The sequence below is a fragment of the Peromyscus maniculatus genome, chromosome 2, assembly GCF_049852395.1.
Source record: "Peromyscus maniculatus bairdii isolate BWxNUB_F1_BW_parent chromosome 2, HU_Pman_BW_mat_3.1, whole genome shotgun sequence".
Lineage (NCBI taxonomy): Eukaryota > Metazoa > Chordata > Mammalia > Rodentia > Cricetidae > Peromyscus > Peromyscus maniculatus.
Genome location: NC_134853.1, coordinates 13,300,996 through 13,324,973, shown reverse-complemented (window position 1 = coordinate 13,324,973; position 23,978 = coordinate 13,300,996). Strand labels below are relative to the sequence as shown.

The 23,978-nt window shown below is 36.6% G+C and overlaps 1 long non-coding RNA gene across 1 annotated transcript in view; it reads right to left on the bottom strand.

The window, feature by feature from the left end:
- LOC143271795 (uncharacterized) overlaps nucleotides 1-23,978 on the bottom strand; it is a 112,774-nt gene that overhangs the window by 52,523 nt on the left and 36,273 nt on the right. The gene's annotated exons all lie outside the window — the stretch shown is intronic.

Sequence of the window (23,978 nt, the reverse complement as noted above, 5' to 3'; positions counted from 1 at the left end):
AAAGAGAGAGATTAAATGTGAGGTCTCCATTAAATCCCTCCCCTCAGAGCTCAGGGAACACAGTGGAAGAGGAGGCAGAAAGAGTGTAAGAGCCAGAGAGGAGGGTGGACACTCGGAGCATAAAGCCCTCAGAATTTACTAAGAAAGGCACACATGAACTCATAGAGACTGAAGCAGCAAGCACAGGACTTTTATGGGTCTGTACCAGGTTCTCTGCGTATATGCTATAGCATTTAGTTTAGTATTTTTTATGTGCGTCCTGAGTGGGTCATATAAAACAAGTGGGTCTCTGAATCTTGTGCCTACTCTCAGAACTCTTCTTCTTCTGTTTGGTTTCCTGGTCCAATGTTGATATGATGTTTTTTTTCTTTTCTTGCTATATTTTATTTTGTCATGTTTGGTTGTTATCTCTTAGAAACCTGATGATTTCAAATGAGAGACAGAAAAGGAGTGGATCCAGAAGGGAGAGGAAGTGGGGAGGAACTTGGAGAAGAAGAGGGAGGGGAAACTATAATCAGGATATGTTGTATAAAAAATAATCTATTTCAATAAGAGAAAAAAATTTTAAAAATCTAGAATTCTAAAATCTTACATAATATATAAACATCATTATTACTTGACTGTTGTCATGATATATATAATTTTAGTTGTTCCCCAATGAACTATTAAACATTTGATATCATGCAAAGTACTTATTACTCCTTTTACTATCCATTTTCTCATTCTAGTCTTTTATTAAACAATAAAAACAAAGTTTGATTTGTTGTATAAGAGACTTTGTTTAGGTCATTTAACTAACAGTATTTGTATGCAAAGTTGAAAATGAAATAAGGAAAAGTAAATATGTATGTACAAAGATACAAGAGATAATTAGAATTTTTCACCATATTTCTTTCATATGTTCATATGCTAATATGAACCATTGCCAGGCCTTTAAGTTGTATTATTCTTCTGTATTGCTATAACACTAAACAACATACATTGGGTTTGTTGCTAAAATTCTATGCTTGATTAGGCCTTCACCATGGAAATTCTAAGCACTTCCCTAACATATTTTTTAAAACATGTAGAATATTGTGAAATTGCTACAGTGTAGACAGTTTAAACTATAAACAAATTATTGAAAAAAATCCAAGGTAAGTTTGATCATCAATGTGGAATAATTCACTTATTTTGTGACTTTACTAGATCTCACAGGTCTATTGATTCTCTCTCTAAATGTGTGGTCACAACCTATACTTAGTCACTGAAATGTCTACTGAGACACGGTAGAAAACCCATACTTTACGGGGCTGGGATTTAGCCTAGATGTAGAAGCACTTATTTGAGTTGACAGTATTCCCACATAAATAAATAAATATTTGTATTTTAAAAACTCAACTTTTTTTTAATTCAAAATTTCTGGATTCTATAGCTGAAGTTTTCCTGTGTCCCGCCCAGTTTGCAGCCGCTCAGACCCAAGTAAACACACAGAGGCTTATTTTAATTAAAACCGCACAGCCATTAGCTCAGGCTTACTGCTGACTAGCTCTTGCACTTAAACTCAGCCCATTTCTGTTAATCCATGTCACCAAGTTTTCTGTGGCTTTACCTGTGTGCCATTACATGCTGCTTCCTGGACAGCAGGCTGGTGTCTGCTGACTCAGCCTTCCTCTCCCAGAATTCTCCTTGTCTGATGATTCCAACTATACTTCCTACCTGGCTACTGGCCAATCAACATTTTTTTAATCAACCAATCAGAGCAACATATATTCACAGCATACAAAATATCGCACAGCAGGATTCCATTCTGAACCAATATTTCCTTTAGTTCTGAAAATGCTGTCATATCTCTAATTCATGATATTTGATCTTTACACCCTTCATGTAATTGAACATACTTCTTTAAATATAAGGACTCCTGTCACCAAAAGAAATCTTACAATTAAGTCAGGATACCCCTTTATGATTCAATAAAAAACAATCAGTAATTGTGAGGTACACAAGGATAATGGGAGTAAAAGGGCTGGCCTGAGGACACAGTGATTTTTATTTATCTCATTAAGTGAAGGTAGCACAAGCTGTAAGAACAATCATAGTCCAGTTACTTCCACCTGGAGGCTGTCATTTCATCAAAGTTACACATGTATGCCGATTCCCTACCAAAGAGGGCAAACATGCCTCTGTATCCCCAAAATTTTTGTATAAAAAAGTGAAACCTGTCCTGTTATAAATATTTTTCTTGTTCTTAATTTTAGAATGTTATTTTTTATTTTTATTGACTATGCTACACATAATTATTTTCTACAACATGACACATTGAACTATTTTTACATCCTAAAATCACTAAATCAAGCTCACTTTGCACATTTGCTCCCATACCCTCTGGTAGAAGTGTTCAATACCCACCCTCTAGAAATTGATAAAATCAAAGTGCATGTTTAATAACCACAGATAACATGCCTTACAGTCTCTTCACCTTAAAATCTTTTACACCATAACAAAAATCATTTTTAAATCACTTGAGAGAAATAGACATTTTGGTCCTTCACAATAGTGAAGCAACTAAATGGTATATGTATGAAGTGGGAGGTGGGGTTCCAGACAAGATGCTGTGTGCAGAGAAGTATGCAATGAAATAGAAAAATGTAGGTCATGTGACTTCTTACTCAAAACAGAGTAAAATATGTAAGAACCACATCAGTGAACACTTTGCATGGGAAACAATTCTTAGTTTCAAAAGAAAGAGCATTTTCTCTAAGTCAATTTAATGACAGGATTTGAGAAACTTCTGCATTGCTTTGTGTTTACACTTTTGTTTATGCTTGAACAATGAAAGCAATATGTATATTTGCTTTCAGCCAAGTTAATGGTACCTGACACTTCCTAGTATATAACCCTTGCCCTCTGTACTATTAAGTGCATAGCTGCTTGAAGTGAGAGATATTTCAGGTCATAAAACAAGAGTTGGCTGGATAGAACCAGCTCAACTGAAATTAATGGGTTTTGAGCTATCATATTTTAGAATATATTTAATTTATTTAATTTAATTTTAAATTGAGTTCATTTCTCAGCAAAATTCTTGAGAGCATAGTTAATTAGCTAAGGTCCAAATTTTCCAATGGATTCTAATTTGATGAGGGATTTCTTTGGGGCTCTTGATTGTAATATTTGACGTTTTCAAAATCAGACATTCAAATTCCAAGCTGAAATCTGCTAGCCAACTGCAGAAATGCATTACAGAAGGGGTATATAATAGCAAGAATGCAACTATGGGTTAGCATTCAAAAATACGTTTATTAAATTAATCACAGAACTGTCACTATACTTTTTTCAGGTGTTGTTGAAAATTTCATTAAAATACAAGGCATTCAGTTGAATGAAAATTTGGAAAACATGAGTGAACAAAGTCATCCTCCATCCTCAGGACATCCCATGTCTGGATGATCACTTAGAAAGGTTTCCTAAGTTTCCCATTTAATTATGGAATAAAGATATCTTAAATATTTTTGTTTTATTAGAAAATTAAATAAAAGTACTTGGAAGACTTAAACCCATATTACATGTACTTAAACTTTCCTTTAACAATGTAAATAGAAAAAAAATCCACTTCACCTCCAAGCATAAATCTGAGGAAAGTTGCTTGAACATTTCATATTTACTAAAAGTGTCATTATTACAATAAAAGTAGAAAAGATATCAGCACAATTAATACTATATATCAATATTATATAGCAATACTCCTAATAGCCTTTTTAAAAAACAAACATACTTATCACTGGGAAGAGGAAAAAATATGTTTATTTTTTCTTAAGCTAATTTGTGCTTCATTTTTACCAAAGCCAGTCAATATAGGTGGTTTATCAAGTGCTGAGTGCATTTGTTGGAAAACAAGTTGAGATATATTTAAGATGCTTACACTGAGGCAAATCTTGAGAGACAAGTGGATAAACTCCAAAGTCTTGGATTACAATGCACATGGTATATTTGTGTTTTTAAATGTAATAAATGAAAAGCACAATATTAGTAAATAATTTTTTACAATGGTAAACATCAGAATATTAAATTATTGAGAAAGGTCATTTCAACTGTAGAACTCTAAATCCCTATATGTTTACTCAAATATTTGCTGTTTTGATTGTCATTGTAGAAAATGCTGTGAGTTGGCACCGGAACACAAACTATCATCCTTTTATGGCATTTGAAATGTATTTTAAGGATTATATGGTTCATGTGTTAAATCTGAGTGGGTAGAAAGGAGCTCTGATTCTGGTTTGTGACTTTCTGAGCAAATGACTTTAGAGAGGAGCCCTTGCTCCTCTGAGCTACAATCTGTATTGAATGAACAGTGAAATTGTAGGCAGCAGTTCTACAGAGAAGAGGATGAGATTTGTTACCAACAATGCTTATTTGTCGAGCAAACACATCTATATTGTGTTTATACTCTAGGTCTGGCAGTAAAAAACCTTATGGTCAAGGTAAGCAGAAGGGGATGAAAGTTTCGGTTCAAAATGAACTGGAGGCAAAGAATAGTAGAGATAAAAACAGTAAAACAGAGGGTTGTGTCCCCTAGGTGCTGTGGGATGTCCTGTGTGTTCTGATTGGCCAATAGCCAAACAGAAAGGCTAGGGTAGGCCGAACAGGGAGGAGAAGCATTCTGGGAGGTGGAAGGCTGAGTCAGAGAGACCCTGCCAGCTGCCAACATGACAAGCGAGATGTAAGGTGCAGTAAGACACAAGCCACATGGCAACTTATAGATTAAAAAATACCACTTGGGAGGCAGAGGCAGGTGGATCTTTGTGAGTTCTAGGCCAGCCTGGTCTAGAGAGTGAGATCCAGGAAAGGCACAAAGCTACATAGAGAAACCCTGTCTCAAAAAACAAAAAATAAACAAACAAACAAACAGACAAAACAACAACAACAAAAAAATGGGTTGATTTAAGATATAAGAACAGTTAGCAAGAAGCCTGCCACGGTCATACTGTTTATAAGTAATATAAGTCTCTATGTGTTTACTTGGTTGGGTCTGAGCAGATCCAGGACTGGTGGGTGAGACCAAAAAAACCTCCAACTATATCTGGGCTCCATGTAGCCACGCTGTACTGTGGGCTGGGGAGGTGATAGCAGGCGTCGAGTCTCAGCTTCCTTGGCCTTTACTGGACTGGGCTCAGAATAGCAATGCTGAGGAAATGATGCAGATTGGGCCCCAACGCAACTTCTAACTCCACAGTGTCTTCTCTCCATGGTTATTATTGAAAGCATAATTTCAAAAAACACAGTAATTTAATTTTCTAATGTACTTCACAGAATATATACAAAATTAGATGTGTAATTTGTAACATGAATTTTAGCAAACAAAACAAAGCACTTGATTTTGTTTTCTTTGGGGAGCAAGCACAGAATGGTTTGTAAGCTTTGATTTTCCTGTTTGGGGATACAATGCTGTTTCCCCAGTCCACTCTGGCATGTCTATTGCTGTCATCCTTGATCAGCTCATGCTTTTCCAGGGATGTTGGGGAGACTTTATGGGTGTGGCTTCTGACATTACAAAAGACACAGTCTCACAGCGAACTCCAGGATCCTCTTTTGTTTTTAAATGACTTGAAGTTCTGGTCAAAATGAAGTACTGTTGAATCCCATATCTCATATTTGATTAATCTTATTTTTTTCTTAAAGCTTAGAGAAGTTGATAAATATAAAAAACAAGCCTTATGTTTAAATTATTGGAGGTTCCAATGAGGCAACACATGGATGAAACCAATTATATAGAGCAGAAGAAAACCATAGAGAACTGAGTCTAACATTTGATATCAAAAGCTTTGAAAAAACAAAAATTAAATCTTAGCCATGAAGAGAGAAATCATTGCATAAAAATCATTGACCAAAAAAACATAGTTAGTAGACTTAAGAGTAAAGATCATTTAAAGTTTTAAATATTTTCCATAAGATTCAAATATCATGAAAGCTACATGTGATTTCTCTACAGATTTGGGGTATAAGGAAATAGCATAAAATTTTATAGTAATAAACTCAAAACCTGGAGCGAGAAAACATTAAAATACATACTCCATCAAACTTACTTCTAAAATAGCATAATATCCATTAATTTTTTCTAATTTGTACAAGTAACAGGCCAAAATAACAAAATATAAAACCTGTGTGTCCTTTTAATGCATCCAGTTAAAGAAAATTCCTATTCTACAAAGTCTTTCAGAACTTTGGAAAGAAGCAAGCATTTCCTCATTCATTTTATAAGACGAGACTTACTACAAAGACAATTAACTGGAGTGACAAAAGCTATACAGACTCCTTCCTCTGTGAATATTGATGTGAAAATTCTGAGTGAAAATTCAAGGAACTGAATACATAAAATGTTTTTGTTTCAATAATTGGTAGATCTCCAATTAAAGATAAGCAATAAATAATAGTTTAACATTTGACAATAATATAGATTTCCCTACCTTGATTTTTTAAAATCAGGATCATTTCATATGAGATGAGCCTCTATTGGGGTCTAAAACTCATTCCATTTGGCAATTTTAGCAAACTAGGAATTGAAGTAAACATTATCACCCTAATTAAGTCATCTAAAAATGTATAAATAACTTTATTTTTAATAGTGAAAGAATGAACATGATTAAGAACAATTCACAGAGGCCAACTGTGATCATTGTGGTGGGCAAGCAGGAAAAACTGAATTGTAGATGAATTTCTAAATGGTGTCATTAAATAAAAAACATGGAGCCAAATATAGAGTGAAAGCCTTAGAGAGATCAGGGAAATTGGAAAAGCCACCAGCCAACCTTACCTCACTAACTCTGCAGCTTCCAAAGAAGAGTGACTTCCTGTGTAACCAGGGTTATATGCCTTGCTGTTCTGCCCAGGTACCTCACTTCCTCTTCCTACATAGCTCTGCCACTTCCTATCTGTCTGTACAGACCTCCAGACCTCTATGATTTTTACTGGGATTAAGGACATGTGTCACCACACTTAGCTCTGTTCCCTAGTGTGGCCTTGAACACAAAGAGATCCTGCCTGATTAAGGGCATGTCTTCTGATTTCTTTGTTTACTTAATTCGGCTTGCTCTTCCCTCTGATCTCCAGGCAAATTTTATTTATTAAAGCACAAATAAAATATCACCACACTCAATCAGTAAAGTAGGAGAAGGAAAACAGCACGTGCTTTGAGGAGGTTAGGATCTATCTACACAGAGAATTTCAAACACTCTACAAAAGGAAATCAGAAACAAGGCCTGGAGAGATGGCTCAACAGTTAAGAGTGAGTGATGCTTTTTCGGAGTCTGGCATTTGATACACAGAACATACTTCTGTTGCTCATAACCTCCTGGAACTCCAGGGAGGGGATCTCATACCTTGTGAGGGTACCAACACACCCATACTCATGTTCAAGCACACACACACACACACACACACACACACACACACACACATACACGTGCGCACGCACGTGCACGCACGCACGCACGCACGCACACACACACACACACACACACACGTATTAAATCTATAAAAAACATCAGCAACAAATTCTCAAAACTTCTACGTAAGTATATGTTACAATATACAAAAAAATTCACCTCTACATTTAATAAAAATCAGAAATTAGAATTTAAGAAAAGCATTTGTAATAAATAAACATAAATGACAAAGATAACATTGTTAAATAAACAAAAAAGGCGTTTGCAGATTTAAATTGATACTTTTGTTATTGATAAAGGATTTGAAAAAGAAAAACTTAAGAAACTCAAAATAATTTGCAAAGCAAGTTGAAATGATAACAATATAAATGTCTGTATAAAATTATAATGATACACACATCATGATACTGACCTGAAACCCAACGGGTATTACACACAAGTGTAAATAGTAGACCAATGCACTAATGTTCATACTTACAATCACATACAGATAACATCAAGTCCCATACATGCAATCATACCCCTACTCCTACACACCCACAATCGATTGATTTTGAGAATACTATAAAAACAACAGAATGAGCAATCTTTAGCAAAACTTAATTTGGGAATAATTGGTCATTAAAAAGAAACCATAGGAAAAAAAGTATTCATGGCCGTGGTTTTGTTATCTTAAAGATGATGACCAAACTGAATACATACAATGAAAAAAAGAAGTTATCATACCCTGACCATCAAATATATGTTTCTTCACTTTAGGAAACATTGTTTATAGGATGAAAGACAAGACACAGATTAGGAGTTTTATTTCCACATCATTCTTATTGTATAAAATCTATATCTACATTAAATAAAGCCTTGATTTTAATAAATATGCAAACCTAATTAAGAAAGGAAAATATTTCAACAGACACTTCACCATGGGAGAAGAACAAAAAAAATTGTAAGCCCATGTAAAATTTCATTATCTAGGATCATTTTGGAATTTAAAGTAAAATCATAATTTTATAACACTAAAACAAATTACATTCATGTGGTCCCTCAAACCAATTATTGTTGAAGATGTGAAAGAAATGGAGCTCATGATGGGAATATAAGAAAAGTTCACCCACTTTGTGAAATGTTTTTCTGTTACATGTCCCATTAGTTATTCCAAGCATATATACTTGGTTCCCTCACTGAGGCCACATGCAATTAGGGCAGAATTTGATAAAACTGAAAGAGTTGAAAGAGTGGCTGGGTATTCAGGTGAGGATCTTATGACCTTCTCTAAACCTCCTTTGAGGGAGGAGTTAATAAAGCCACCTGTGATGATCTTTCCAATGTCAGCACAGTTGAACTCATAAGGACAGTGGCAGATCAGGTAGTCTTATAACAACAGTGTGCTTTTTTTCACTCCACAAAAGACAAAAACGGCAAGGAATTCAGTAGCAATGGTGACTCAAAGTAACTCTACTGTGTTTTTTAAAAATATCACTTTTTCTCATAAGTGGCTGATTCTCAAAAGGGACACAAGCAGAGCAGAAGATGTTTAAACACCAAAGAACAAGGATGCAATCGCCATTTCCTTCAATCGTTTAAAAATAACCCTTGTCCTTGTGTAGAGATATGCCAAAGGATTCTAAATGACAACAATTGAGCATATTCAAGCCTATTCTGCAGGTCAGACGTTTTGTCACTGTGACAAAGCCTGTGGAAGCAACTTAAAAGGCTAGGTAATGTTTACAGTGGCTTCTGTTGTCAGAGGTGTCATTTCAATGCTGTCATGTTGCTTTACTGCTGTGGGGATGTGATGAGTCAGAATGCTACGTATGTTAAACAGCATGAGGCAAACAAATGTTTTCAACTCATGGAGTCAAGACAGCTGAGACAGGACCACCTTAGATAATATATTCTTCAAAGACATGCCCATTTTAGCCAAACACCCAACCAGGCTTCACCTCCTAATGATTTACATGTCTTAATAACACCAACAAAATATGTTCATATCAATGAATTACTCCATTGATATAGTCTGTATCCATACTGATACAGGCACTTTAAAAAGGTCCACAAGCTGTGAAACGATGTTTAACACAGGAGCCTTTGGAAAAGGTAATAGTCAGGGTTCTCTAGAGGATCAGAACCAATATAATGAATGCATATCAACAAGGGGATTGATTACATTGGCTTATGCAATCCAGGATGAGCAGTACAATATAAAAAGCAGTATATGCATTAAGAGGTTCATGAAAAATTAATAATATAACCACAGGATTCAGTAATTACAGTATTAAATATATATCAACAGGAAAGCAAAGGGGGGGTTGGAAGAGATGTATGAACCCATGCCCAATGCAGCAGTGTTCTACAGAGCCCAGAAGGTGATTCAGACTTTGAAGAGAAGGTGGTGTGTGTGCACAGATGAAAGGAAAAGGAAGAACACTATGGGAAATGAAATGATTTAGTATAGAGAGACAAATTTACTGTTTCAGTTAGATAGAGAATATTAAAAAGAAATGGAAAAACAAAGCACTGAAACAGAGACTAGAATGGTGGTCACCACAGACAAATTAAGAAAAATGGGTCAAAGGATTAAAAAACTGATGTCAAACAGGAAGAAAATGTTTGAAACACCTATCATGCATGTGGATATAATTAACAATCCAATACTGCCCCAGGTTCCAAACAGCCAGCTCATGCACTGAGGACAGGTCCTGGTCCCACTGCCTGGGGAGCCTCCCAAACAGATCAAGCCAATCAACTGTCTCACTTACCCAGAGGGCCTGATCCAGTTGGGGGCTCCTCAGCCACTGGTTCATAGTTCATGTGTTTCCATGCGTTTGGCTATTTGTCCCTGTGCTTTTTTCCATCTTGGTCTCACCAATTTTCACTCATATAACCCCTCCTATTTCTCGCCAATTGGACTCCTGGAGCTCCACCTTGGGCCTGGCTGTGGATCTCTGCATCTGCTACCCTCCGTCATTGGATGAGAATTTAGCATGACAGTTAGGGTGTTTGGACATCCTATCACCAGAGTAGGTCAGTTCAGGCTGTCTCTTGACCATTGCCAGTAGTCTATTGTGGAGGTATCTTTGTGGATTTCTGGGGACCTCTCTATCACTTTGCTTCTTCCTGTTGCCATGTGGTCTTCATTTATCATGGTCCCTCTTTTTTTTAATTTTATTTTACAATACAATTCAGTTCTACATATCAGCCATGGATTCCCTTGTTCTTCCCCCTCCCGCCCCCCCTCCCCTTACCTCAGCCCACACCCTATTACCACCTCCTCGAGGGCAAAACCTCCCCTGAGAACTGAGATCAACGTGGTAGTCTCAGTCCAGGCAGGTCCAGTCCCCTCCTTCCAGGCTGAGCCAAGGGACCCAGCATAAGCCCCAGGTTTTAAACAGCCAACTCATACAATGAGCACAGGACCCGGTCCCATTGCCTGGATGCCTCCCAAACAGATCAAGCCAATCAACTGTCTCACCCATTCAGAGGGCCTGATCTAGTTGGGGGCCCCTCAGCCATTGGTTCATAGTTCATGTGTTTCCATTCGTTTGGCTATTTGTCCCTGTGCTTTTTCCAACCTTGGACTCAACAATTCTCGCTCATACAAACCCTCTTCTTTCTCACTAATTGGACTCCCGGAGCTCTACCCGGGGCCTAGCCATGGATCTCTGCATCCAGATCCCTCAGTCATTGGATGGGGTTTCTAGCACGACTATTAGGGTGTTTGGCCATCCCATCACCAGACTAGGTTAGTTCTGGCTATCTCTCGACCATTGCTAGTGGTCTATTGTGGGGGTATCTTTGTGGATTTCTGTGGGCCTCTCTAGCACTTTGCTACTTCCTATTCTCGTGTGGTCTTCATTTACCATGGTCTCCTATTCCTTGTTCTCCCTCTTTGTTCTTGATCCAGCTGGGATCTCCCGCTCCCACAGGCTCTCTTTCCCTCGACCCTCACCCTTCATTACTCCCACTCATGTCCAGGCTGTTCATGTAGATCTCATCCATTTCTCCGTCATTGGGCGATCCTCGTGTCTTTCTTGGGGTCCTGTTTTCCAGGTAGCCTTACTGGTGATGTGAGTAGCAGTCCAGTCATCCTTGTTCCACTTCTAGTATCCTCCTATGAGTGAGTAAACAACATGTTTGTCTTTTTGAGTCTGGGTTACCTCACTCAGGATGATTTTTCTGCTCTTGTGGTATGATTGAGCATTTCTTGGGTATATGCCCAAGAGTGGTATAGCCGGATCTTGGGGGAGATTGATTCACAATTTTCTAAGAAAGCACCATATTGAATTCCAAAGTGGTTGTACAAGCTTGCATTCCCACCAGCAATAGAGGAGAGTTCCCCTAGTTCCACATCCTCTCCAGCATAAAGTGTTTTCAGTGTTTTTGCTCTTAGCCATTCTGACAAGCATAAGTTGGTATCTCGAATTGAAGACCCTGACATTAACTCGCACACCTATGAACATATAATTTTTGACAAAGAAGCCAAAAGTGTACAATGGAAAAAAGAAAGCATCTTCAACAAATGGTGCTGGCATAACTGGATATCAATGTGTAGAAGGCAGCAAATAGATCCATATCTGTCACTGTGTACAAAACTTAAGTCCAAGGACCTCAACATAAATCCAGCTACTCTGAACCTGCTAGAAGAGAAAGTAGGAAGTAGTCTTGAATGCATTGGCATAGGAGATCACTTCCTAACTATAACACCAGTAGCACAGACATTGAGAGATACAATCAATCAATGGGACCTCCTGAAACTGAGAAGCTTTTGTAGAGCAAAGGATACAGTCAACAAGGCAAAGCAACAGCATACAGAATGGGAAAAGGTCTTCACCAACCCCACATGTGACAGAGGACTGATATCCAGAATATATAAGGAACTCAAGAAATTGGACATCAAAGGGACCAACAGTCCAATTAAGAAATGGGCTATAGAACTAAAGAGAGAATTCTCAACAGAGGAAACTCAAATGGCTGAAAGACATATAAGGAATTGTTCAACATCCCTAATCATCAGGGAAATGCAAATCAAAAGTTTGTTTTCATATGAACATTTTTGTTTCATCTAAGTTGTAGTTTTGAAATAAAGCTATTTATGATATCTACTTATGATTATAAATAATTCTGGTTTTTTTTTTTTTTTTTGTTTCTTTGAGACACGGTTTCTCTGTGTAGTTTTGGTGTCTGTCCTGGATCTCACTCTGTAGACCAGGTTGACCTCGAACTCACAGAGATCCACCTGACTCTGCCTCCCTAGTGCTGGGATTAAAGGTGTGTGCCATCACTGCCCATTATAATTCTGGTTCTTATTTAAAGACTTGCTTACTCAATTAGCATTTGACATGCAAAAATTTATAACATCAAATGATTCTGTGACTATGGAAAGAATGCTATAATGTATTTGCTCTGTTTATATGTGCAATAAAAATGAATGTATTATCTATGAAGTGGTGGTGTTTTAAGATATGTCTATCTGGGAGAATGATTCTATCAAGCTAATTAGCTATAATCTCTCACATATTTATTTTTGTGATTAAGACACTTAAAACCTCTTCAATCAATCAAATTCAGTATTTGATTGTTTTATTTTAAGCAATCTTGCTTTTTATTGGGGTGCACCCAAAAGCTGGCCAGAGACTGCCTTCTAAGTCAGGTTAAAGAGAACAGCTCTGAATTCATTTCTTGTCCCTCCCCCCTTTTTTACAGAAGGGAGACAATGGGGTAGTAAGGAAATATAAAAATCATTTTTTAAATTTTATAATTTAATTTAATTTTACATATCAGCCATGGATTCCCCTGTCCTCCCCCCTCTCACATCCCCCCACTTTCTCCCCAGCACACCCCCCATTCCCAATTCCTCCAGGGCAAAGACTCCCCTGGGGATTCAGCTCAACCTGGTAGATTCAGTCCAGGCAGGTCCAATCCCCTCCTCCCAGGCTGAGCGAGAAAGAGAGCTTTGGGAAGCAGGAGATCCAAGCTGGATGATTTTTTCTAGATCCATCCATTTGCCTGCAAACCTCATGATGCCATTGTTTTTCTCTGCTGAGTAGTATTCTATTGTGTATATGTGCCACAATTTATTAATCCATTCTTCAGTTGAAGGGCATCTAGGTTGTTTCCAGGTTTTGGCTATTACAAACAATGCTGATATGAACATAGCTAAGCAAGTCCTCTTGTGGTATGATTGAGCATTCCTTGGGTATATGCCCAAGAGTGGTATAGCTCCACATCCTCTCCAGCATAAGGTGTCTTCAGTGTTTTTGATCTTAGCCATTCTGACAGGCATAAGGTGGTATCTCAGAGTTGTTTTGATTTGCATTTCCCTGATAATTAGGGATGTTGAGCAATTCCTTAAATTTCTTTCAGCCATTTGAGTTTCCTCTGTTGAGAATTCTCTCTTTAGTTCTATAGCCCATTTCTTAATTGGACTGTTGGGCATTTTGATGTCTAATTTCTTGAGTTCCTTATATATTCTGGATATCAGTCCTCTGTCATATGTGAGGTTGGTGAAGATCTTTTCCCATTCTGTAGGCTGTTGCTTTGCCTTGTTGACCGTATCCTTTGCTCTACAAAAGTTTCTCAATTTCAAGAGGTCCCATTGGTTGATTGTTTCTCTCAGTGCCTGTGCTACTGGTGTCATATTTAGGAAGTGACCTCCTATGCCAATGCGTTCAAGACTAATTCCTACTTTCTCCTCTAGCAGGCTCAGAGTAGCTGGATTTATGTTGAGGTCCTTGATCCACTTAGACTTAAGTTTTGGGCACGGGAACACTCATCTCCTTTACAATACCATGTCTGCCCTCATGCCCTCATGCATCCTGCCATGGTGACAATGGAAAAACCCTCTGAAACTGTAAGTGAGACATAATTAAATGTTTTCCGTTATAAGAGTTGCCATGATCATGGTGTCTCCTCATAGTAATAGAACAATGACTAAGATAAATATTTCAAAGTACAACATAAAATAGAAAGGGATAAAATATGTCCAAACTCACTTTATGAAGCCATCATAATCATTCTATCAAAAGTGGATAAGGACACAAAATCAAAACACATATACAACACACACACACACACACACACACACACACACACACACACAGGGGTAAAGAGAGAGAGAAGAGGGGAGACAGACAGCAGACAGAGACAGAGACAGAAAGGAAAGTTTTTCATTTAAAATAGAGAAATTACATATAACAAAAGAGTTATCAAGTAAGAATTATAGTTATAATATCTAGTCCATTTGTATTTGACAAAGTTAAAGAAAATATCCTATCATTTGTCTTATCTTTGTGAGTCTATAGTTTTACATCTAATTTATCTTTTATTATAACTAAGGAAAATGACAATTATAACCAGTCTTTAACTCCATCAAAGATGCCAGAAGGATATAATATTATCTGAGTAAACAGGAAGTTCTTTGCAAGTAACTTCCAAAATTTTAGAAATGACAAATACAACTGGCTGTCTGGACAGTTACCCTTAATGTTGGGGTATCCATCTTTAGCCTAAAGGTCTAGAGTCCCTGGCAGACTTTTCAGTTAAACAGAAAATTTGAAGAACTCTCCCATCTATATTGACAAAGTTCATCAGTTATTTTTCTCTGTATTCTGCAGAATGTCTCAGAGTTTGAAGGACTCTGAAGGACCATCCTATCTTGTTTTGGTAAAGTTTAGCACTCATTTTCTCTTGGGTCTGATATGTGCAGTTCATCACTTGCTTTTTTGTGTTTCCTGTAGAATGTCTGGCAGTTTCTTCAGTGAAACAGGGATTTTGAAGGACTGGCCTGTCTTGTTTTGGCAAAGTTTAAGGGTTATTTCCCTATGGGTCCTGTATGTCCAATTTATACAACATATTGCCAAGAATTTCAGGCAAGAGGAGTTTCTTGCCCAAGTGGCTAGGGTTTCTATATTGAAAGCGAACTCTATAAGGAGTTTCCTCAATGCTCATCGGCCTGAATTGGATTGGTGTTGCCAGGAACAGATGTATCTTATTCTCATAAAAAACCCTGTTTTAACGAAATATTTTAAATGTCATATTCTATAGTCTTGGAAGTATTTGAAGACCAGCGATCTCTAAATATATCTGTTTATCTAAAATATATCTCTATATGATCCTGAAAACATACCTAACATATCTACAAATTTCATTGTTATAAATAACTATTAACATTTTTATTATCCTAAATCGTTTATAATAATAGCTTTTAAAATTAGAATTTTACCTTATATTTCAAATAAGCTGTATAGGTACAATACCTTAAATAAAAATAGAGGCATATATATAACTTGTTGTAACAGAAATAACCTTAATTTTGTATCAATGTACAAAAATACTTTAAATAAGAATAGAAACATATATAATGTAACAAAATTAATTTTAAATTTGTATCATTATACAAAAATTCATGCCAATGTAAAATATCTGAGATTAATAGTTGTATTTTTATCCTATATTCTTATATTCCCCTAAATTATAATAAATGTCCACAACCCATCAAATAACCAAAACCATCCATAGCCCCCAACTCTTGGGAATGTGGATGTACTTTTCTCCATATTTGAATTCTGCTGTCTGAGGGCAAAGCATCCCCAGGGGTCCCTGAGAAAATTTTAAGATAATGACTTTGTTCTGGGAAGACCAGCCATAACCTTTGTGGGTAGATATCACCTGTCAAGGTTCAGGAGGTCTCCCTTGATCAAATCTGATCCATATTAACCTGGAATGAATCCATGGCCTCTTGTTTCCCGTGGAAACCAGAGCAAAACCATTTCTCCAAAGCAATGCATCTTTTCAGCTCCATTTTATAAATATATTTTTTGATTTTTGTTTTCAAGTTCAGGCATTCTTAAACTGTCTAAGCTGGTATGTTTTAACAGTTTCTCTTTCAATCTCATGTCTCTCAGCAGCTGTTTTTTGTTTGTGAGCATTCAAAAATTTTAAATTAATCTAACATAATATCATATAAGACCCAGACTCCCTACGTATTTTTTCCTCTCTATGCCATTTATTTTTAATTATTATTTTATTTCTCTCTTTTAAGATTTTTATTTTATTTTTTTTTTGAGACAGGGTTTCTCTGTAGCTTTGGAGCCTGTCCTGGACTAGCTCTGTAGCCCAGGCTGGCCTCAAACTCACAGAGATCCGCCTGCCTCTGCCTCCCAAGTGCTGGGATTAAAGGCATGCACCACCACTGCCCAGAAAGATTTTATTTTTAAACAGTTAATTCCTTTTTAGAATTGTCCATATTTTTTAATTTCCTTTTTAAGCCTATACATATTGTAATATACATTGGTACCTGTTTAGAGAATTTTTTTTGATCTGGATCTCTTTTTATTGTGTATTTCTTAGCCTTTTTTGCATGCATGAGCAAAAGCTAAATCTGCCATGTAGCATGCTGAATAGCTTGAAGATGCCTCTATGTACTGCAGTGGGAATCTGCCATGTTGCAGATCAAGCCCATATGTCTGGAACCTGCAATGTTGTACCTCAAACCCACATGCCATGGCATCTTTGTACCATGGCTCATATGAAAGACATACCTAGGAAGCTGTTTTTGCCTTGGGTTATGTGTTCTAGATCGCTTTATTAAGATTTTTCAGGTTTTATGTGGAAATTCTTGTCCCACCTTGGCTGCCATATATAGCCAGACATTTTTCTCTGTGCTACCCTGGTTCCACAGTCCCACAGCCACTTTTAAAATAATCATTCGCCGGGCGGTGGTGGCGCACGCCTTTAATCCCAGCACTCGGGAGGCAGAGGCAGGCGGATCTCTGCGAGTTCGAGGCCAGCCTGGGCTACCAAGTGAGTTCCAGGAAAGGCGCAAAGCTACACAGAGAAACCCTGTCTCGAAAAAAACCAAAAAAAAAAAAAATAATCATTCAGAGGTTTAATATTAATTATAAATGGTTTTGTCTATGGCTCAGGATTTCTGCTAGGTAAGTCTTTCATCTTAAATTAACCTATTTTTATTAATATACATATTGCCACATCGCTGTGGCATTACTGATCTGCTGGCATGCTGTTCCTTAGCGAAAGACTGACATCTGCTCTGACTCCATCCTTCTCCCCCTGTATCTCTCTTGGATTTCCCAGCTGGCTATTATCCTGTCTTACCATGGGCCAAAACAGCTTCTTTATTATCCCAAAGTAACAATAGTATGTTGCTATAGTATATATTTATGGCATACAGAAAAACCATCGTATAGCACATACAGGGAAAGACAAAGAGAGAAGGTTAAGGGGAGGGAGGAAGGAGGGAGGGAGGGAGGGAGAGAGAGAGCAGAGGAGGAAGAGGAAAAGGAAGCAGAAGAAAATGTAGAGGGTAGAGGATCAGGAGGCAAACAAGAACAAAAACCACAAGAAGAAAACTATATAGCTGTATAGATCAAGATAGACATAAAATTACTTAATAAAATGGTTTCAAACAACAACACAATGCTAGGATAATACAACAGGGTTTTTTTGTTTTCATTTCAGAGATGGAAGTTTGGTTCGACATATAGACAGTAATTAACATACAGCACATAAATAGAATCATGTTGAAAAATCACACAATCTTCTCAATAGATATACAATAAGACTTTGATAAAATTTATCATAAAAAATAAAAAAAAGAAACCATCCTACCCCCAAAACTGAAGGCTAAACATGATGGATTCATTAACAACCCTAAGCAGCATAGTGTTCTAAATGCATCCCCTCAAAAACTCAAAAATAAAATCTTACTGTGAGCTCCTGTTAGCATTATTTTATACTGTAAATCTTACCAAAAGTAACAAAAAAAGAAATAAAATATCTTTAATTAAAATAAAATGAATCACAATATCCTTATTTAATAATGAAATCATTCTATTATTTTAAGACCTGCACAGAAGTCTCTTAGATATAAAGAACAATTTATAGTATTATAACATAAAATTAACATTCTAAAATTAATGCTTCTTAATATATTGTAATAATGAATCCACTGAAAAGGAAATCAGAAAAAATTCCATTCTGAATAGCTTCAAAAAACATTCAAACAAACTATTTAGCAACCAATCTCACCAAGTGTGTGAAAACCACCAACAATGAAAATTTTAAAATGCTAAATAAGTGAAAAAAAGGTTTAGAATATAGAAAGATTTCCTATATTCATGGACTCAGAATTAATATTGAGAATGAGAAAATTATCAAAATCAATTATCATAATTCCTGAATTCTACATTCAAAAACAATAATGTTCCTCATAGAATGAGAAAAAAGTTCTTTTTTTTTAAAGATATTTTTATTTTATAATTAATTTAATTTTACATATAAGCCACGGATTCCCCTGTCCTCCCTCCTCCCACCCTCTAGGCTTCCCCCACAATCCATCCCCAATTCCCACCTCCTCCAAGGCAAGGTCTCCCTTGGGGAATCAGCCCAGCCTGGCAGATTCAGCTGAGGCAGATCCAGTCCCCTCCTCCCTACACCAAGACTGAGCAAAGTGTCTCAGCATAGGCCCTAGATTCTAGGCAGGAGAAAAAGTTCTATTAAAATTAATATTAAAGCAAAGAAGACCTTAAATATCTGACTTAATCCTGATCAAAAAGGTCAATGTTTAAACACACCTAATACTTGATTCAAAAATATACTATATGCCATAGTACCATAGCCTAGCTAGTACTGGCTCAAAAAACAATAACAAAAACAAAAAAACAAACAAATATCTAGACCTAGTTGAAACCATTGAGTCTTAACAGATCTTTAAGAAATGTTCTGGGAAAACTAGATACCCATATATAGAGAACTAGAACTCACTCATCCTTACAAAGATCAATTAAAAATCACATCCTTTGTTTATATATATTATAGTTTCTAATATTTCTATGTGTTTTTTGTTGGTCTGACTGTGTGTCTCAGCATCTGTGTATACTTTTTTAGATTTTTCTCTGGTTCTTTTTCTGTTTATTTTGTCCTATTCTGGTTTGTTTTTATTTATTTTATTATTATTTTTAGATGCTTACTGGCATTTGAGAAGAGAGAAAGATTTTATATTTGGATGGGTGGAATTATGTGGAGGAGATAGGGGAGAGGAAATCATAATCGAAATATTCTGCATTACAGCAAATCTATTTTCAATAAAAATATAATTAAAATCAATGAAATTCATTATTAAAGTCATACTTAACATTTTTTAACTACTAGGAAATATAGAGTAAACAATTAAGGACACAATTATGGAAAAATTCTTGAATAGGACTTCAATAACTCAGGAAACAATAAAAAGACTAGCCAAATGTGATATTATTGTGTTATGAAACTTTTGTCCAGCAGAGTATACAATCAGCAGAGTGGGGCCATTTGCCAAATTTCCTGATAAACAAATTAACATCCTGAATATATAAAGATTCAAAAACATTCAACACCAAAAGGAATAAAGAATTCAACTGGTAAAAAGAGAAATGAACTGAACAGTCATGTCATAAAAGAACATCTGATCAATAATTTGATGACATGTCTTTCAATATACAATATATATGCATTTCTAACTATATAAAGATAAATTTAAGGGACACTAAAATCAAAACTGCATTGGAGATGGGTTACTAGAGACACAGATTCAGTTTCCAGATCCCACATGACCCACATGGTGGCTCAGAACCAACTTTAACTGCAGTTGTAGTAGATCTGTAATCTTCTTGGCCTAAGCAGGCTCTTGCTTGCACATGTGATAGAGAGAGAGAGAAGGGGGTGGGTAGGGAGAGGAGATATACATACATCAAATAAATATTTTTTAAGTGCATTGAGATTTTGTTTTAATTTATTCACAGAACATCTGTCTTCAAGAATACAGCTATTGTAAGTGTTGGTAAGGAGGTGACAAAAGAGGAATCCTTGTATATTGTTGGTGGAAATATAACTTATCCCCAAACATGGAAATGTGTTTTGAGTTTCCTCAAAAGTTCAAAATAGATCTATAGTATCATTCAGCATTACAACTCCTGGATATATATTCTTTTAAAAATTCTAAATCATGTATCCTGCTATGTTGCTGAAGGTGTTTATAAGCTTTATCAGTTCCTGGGTGGAATCTTTGGGGTCACTCAAAATAAGACACTTTCTTAGAAAACTGGGAATCAATCTCCCCGAAGATCCAGCTATACCACTCTTGGGCATATACACAAGAAATGCTCAATCATACCACAAGAGCACTTGCTCAGCTATGTTCATATCAGCATTGTTTGTAATAGCCAAAACCTGGAAACAACCTAGATGCCCTTCAACTGAAGAATAGATAAATAAATTGTGGCACATATACACAATGGAATACTACTCAGCAGAGAAAAACAATGACATCATGAGGTTTGCAGGCAAATGGATGGATCTAGAAAAAAATCATCCTGAGTGAGGTAACCCAGACTCAGAAAGACAAATGTGGTATGTACTCACTCATAGGAGGATACTAGATGTGGAACAAGGATGACTGGACTGCTACTCACATCAACAATGAGGCTACCTATAAAACAGGACCCCAAGAAAGACACGAGGATCACCCAATGACGGAGAAATGGCTGAGATCTACATGAACAACCCGGACATGAGTGGGAGCAATGAAGGGTGACGGTCGAGGGAAAGAGAGCGGGAGATCCCAGCTGGATCAAGAACAGAGAGGGAGAACAAGGAATAGGAGACCATGGTAAATGAAGACCACATGAGAAGGGGAGGAAGCAGAGAGCTAGGGAGGCCCATGGAGATCCACAAAGATACCCCCACAAAAGACTGCTGGCAATGGCCGAGAGACAGCCGGAACTTACCTACTCTGGTGATGGGATGGCCAAACACCCTAATAGTTGTGTCAGAAACCCCATTCAAGGACTGAGGGATCTGGATGCAGAGATCCATGGCTAGGCCCCCAGGTAGAGCGCCGGGAGTCTAATTAGCGAGAAAGAGGAGGGTTTATATGAGCGAGAATTGTTGAAACCAAGGTTGGATAAAGCACAGGGACAAATAGCCAAACGAATGGAAACACATGAACTATGAACCAAAGGCTGAGGGGCCCCCAACTAGATCAGGCCGTCTGAATAGGTGAGACAGTTGATTGGCTTGATCTGTTTGGGAGGCATCTAGGCAGTGGTACCAGGTCCTGGGCTCGTTGCATGAGTTAGCTGTTTGAAACCTGGGACTTATGCAGGGAAGCTTGGCTCAATCTGGGAGGAGGGGACTGGACCTGCCTGGACTGAGGCTATCAGGTCGATCTCAGTCCTTAGGGGAGGCCTTGCTCTGGAGGAGGTGGGAATGGGGGGTGAGCTGGGGGGAAGGGGAGAGGGGCAGGAAGGGGGAGAAAAAGGGAATCTGTGGCTGTTATGTAGAACTGAATAGTATTGTAAAATAAAATAAAATAATAAAAATAAAAAAAACCTAAATCAGTATACAGAAGAGTTACACATATGTCTATATTTATAAGAGCAATATACACAATCTGTTTTAAAATCTATTATAAAATTAGACTAGGTGCCATGAACAGATGAATGGAAAAGGAAGTGTGACTTATATATGTATACACACATATGCATTATGCATCTATAATGAATGATCCTATGATTTTGCTTAAGAATAGATGACTCCAGGTAAAATAAACTGGAATAATACAGACAAAAAACACATGCTTTCTATCATGATAGCAGAAGAGAGGATATCAAGGAAGAGGTTCCTGCGCATGGGTGAGGGCAGAGGAAGAAGGGCACAGGGAACAGAGATGGTCAACGCCTACTATATTCATGTCTGAAGATGAGAATATCTCAGTAATGCACATTACTCTGTGGAATAAAAGCTGAATACAAAGAAACTAGAAAGGTGGTCAACTTCGTCCTTGGTAAACTCTGAAAAAGCATTCAGGAAAAAATTGAAACCTTTTTATGCTACATTTATCAAGTTTTGACTGCAAAGAAACATTCAAACAATAGCTGCTTAAAAATAGAGTAAGTTACATTATAATTAATTGAGTCTTCTGTGATTGATTGATAATATCATATGGAAATACATGAGTGTACCGAGTTCTATTTAGTGCAATATGATAGAAAAATATCATTTAAACCATAAATTTTGAAGTGGAAAATTAAGACTGTAAGCATTTCCAAACAGTAAGTCTTATTAAAAACATCCATATGATCCACAAGAGCTAGCACATCATGAACATATTCATATTCATGTTTATATATATATATATATATATATATATATATGAATAAACCAGAAGATAATTATATGCAATGTATTTAGTTTTTCTACAATTTTAGTGAAAGCATACACATGATTGTGGAAGTTTCCATTTATTTTGAAGCACCTCATATGTTAATTACATATGATCAAAATGTACATATAAATATAATAGCTGAGGACATATTTCAGTAAAAATATCCATAGGGTTGTGAATTTGATCAGAAGTGGGAAGCAAAACAAAACAAAACTTTTTAATGAGATGTACACTTAGATTTCACATCCCTAATTCTCTGCTATTGGTATGTATCCATCCTACAAAAAAAAATCACAATTCTTCTCAAGAATAGAATTATACTAGATCATTCAAAGCAGCCTTAAATACATGTAAATACAAATATGTAGATACCTAATATCATGTTTAATAGGTACTATTAAATAAATATGAATCATAATCATGCTTACATGAAAACATATTTGTGGACCCAAAGTCCACAGTTCAGCATATTTTTACTGTAATATATTTTGTGATACTGCCTATGTAAAAAAACAGACCCTAGTTACACAGAAATACTTACATAAGCATCAGGCAGATAAACCAATAATTAATGAAATATTGAACCTGCTTTTGCAAACTACTTGTGGAAGTTTAAAGAACAGATTGGAAAGGAGAGCTTTCTCAAAGAGAACTGGGGGAAAGGTATTGATTAAGAGGCTGTACAGTGGAAAATTTGATGAGAAGATTAATAGGAATTTATTCAATGGAATTCGAAAGAAAGGAAAGACTCAAAAAATATCCCAGCTGCAGATCAATTGGATCTGTTCCTCCATCTGAAGGGGAGTAAAGAAGAGGTCATGTATATTTATGAAGTATATGTGCTTTCTGTGCCCAAAACTATGCCAGGTGTTTTACATATGCTATGCCATTTAATCCTCGTAATAGCTCTGTGTGATACACATATATATTTCTATTTTACAAATGAAAAAAAATGAAACTCACAGGTTATTTAATTTGCCCAAGGTCAAATGGCAGGGAAATGGAGATGCCCTGTTTGAAGCCAGGTGTGTTTGATTCAAAGGTCACGCCCCTTTCATTTCAGAATGAACCCTAATACATCACATAACATCTGAACAGTTTGCTTGGTGGATGGTGATGCCATTAACTAAAAGGAGGAATTCAGGGAAAAAGAAGCACCGTCTGCAGTGGAGAAGAAAGCATGTTTTCAAAGATGCTTGAGATTTGGTAGTACAGCATTCTGTAAGAACCTAAAAAAAAAATCTGGAATGGTGCTGCCAATCGAGCAGGTCCTGGTCACAGATACTTTGTTTAAATTGTAGTATTCAAATCGAGTAATATTAACAATATACATCTTCATTCATACT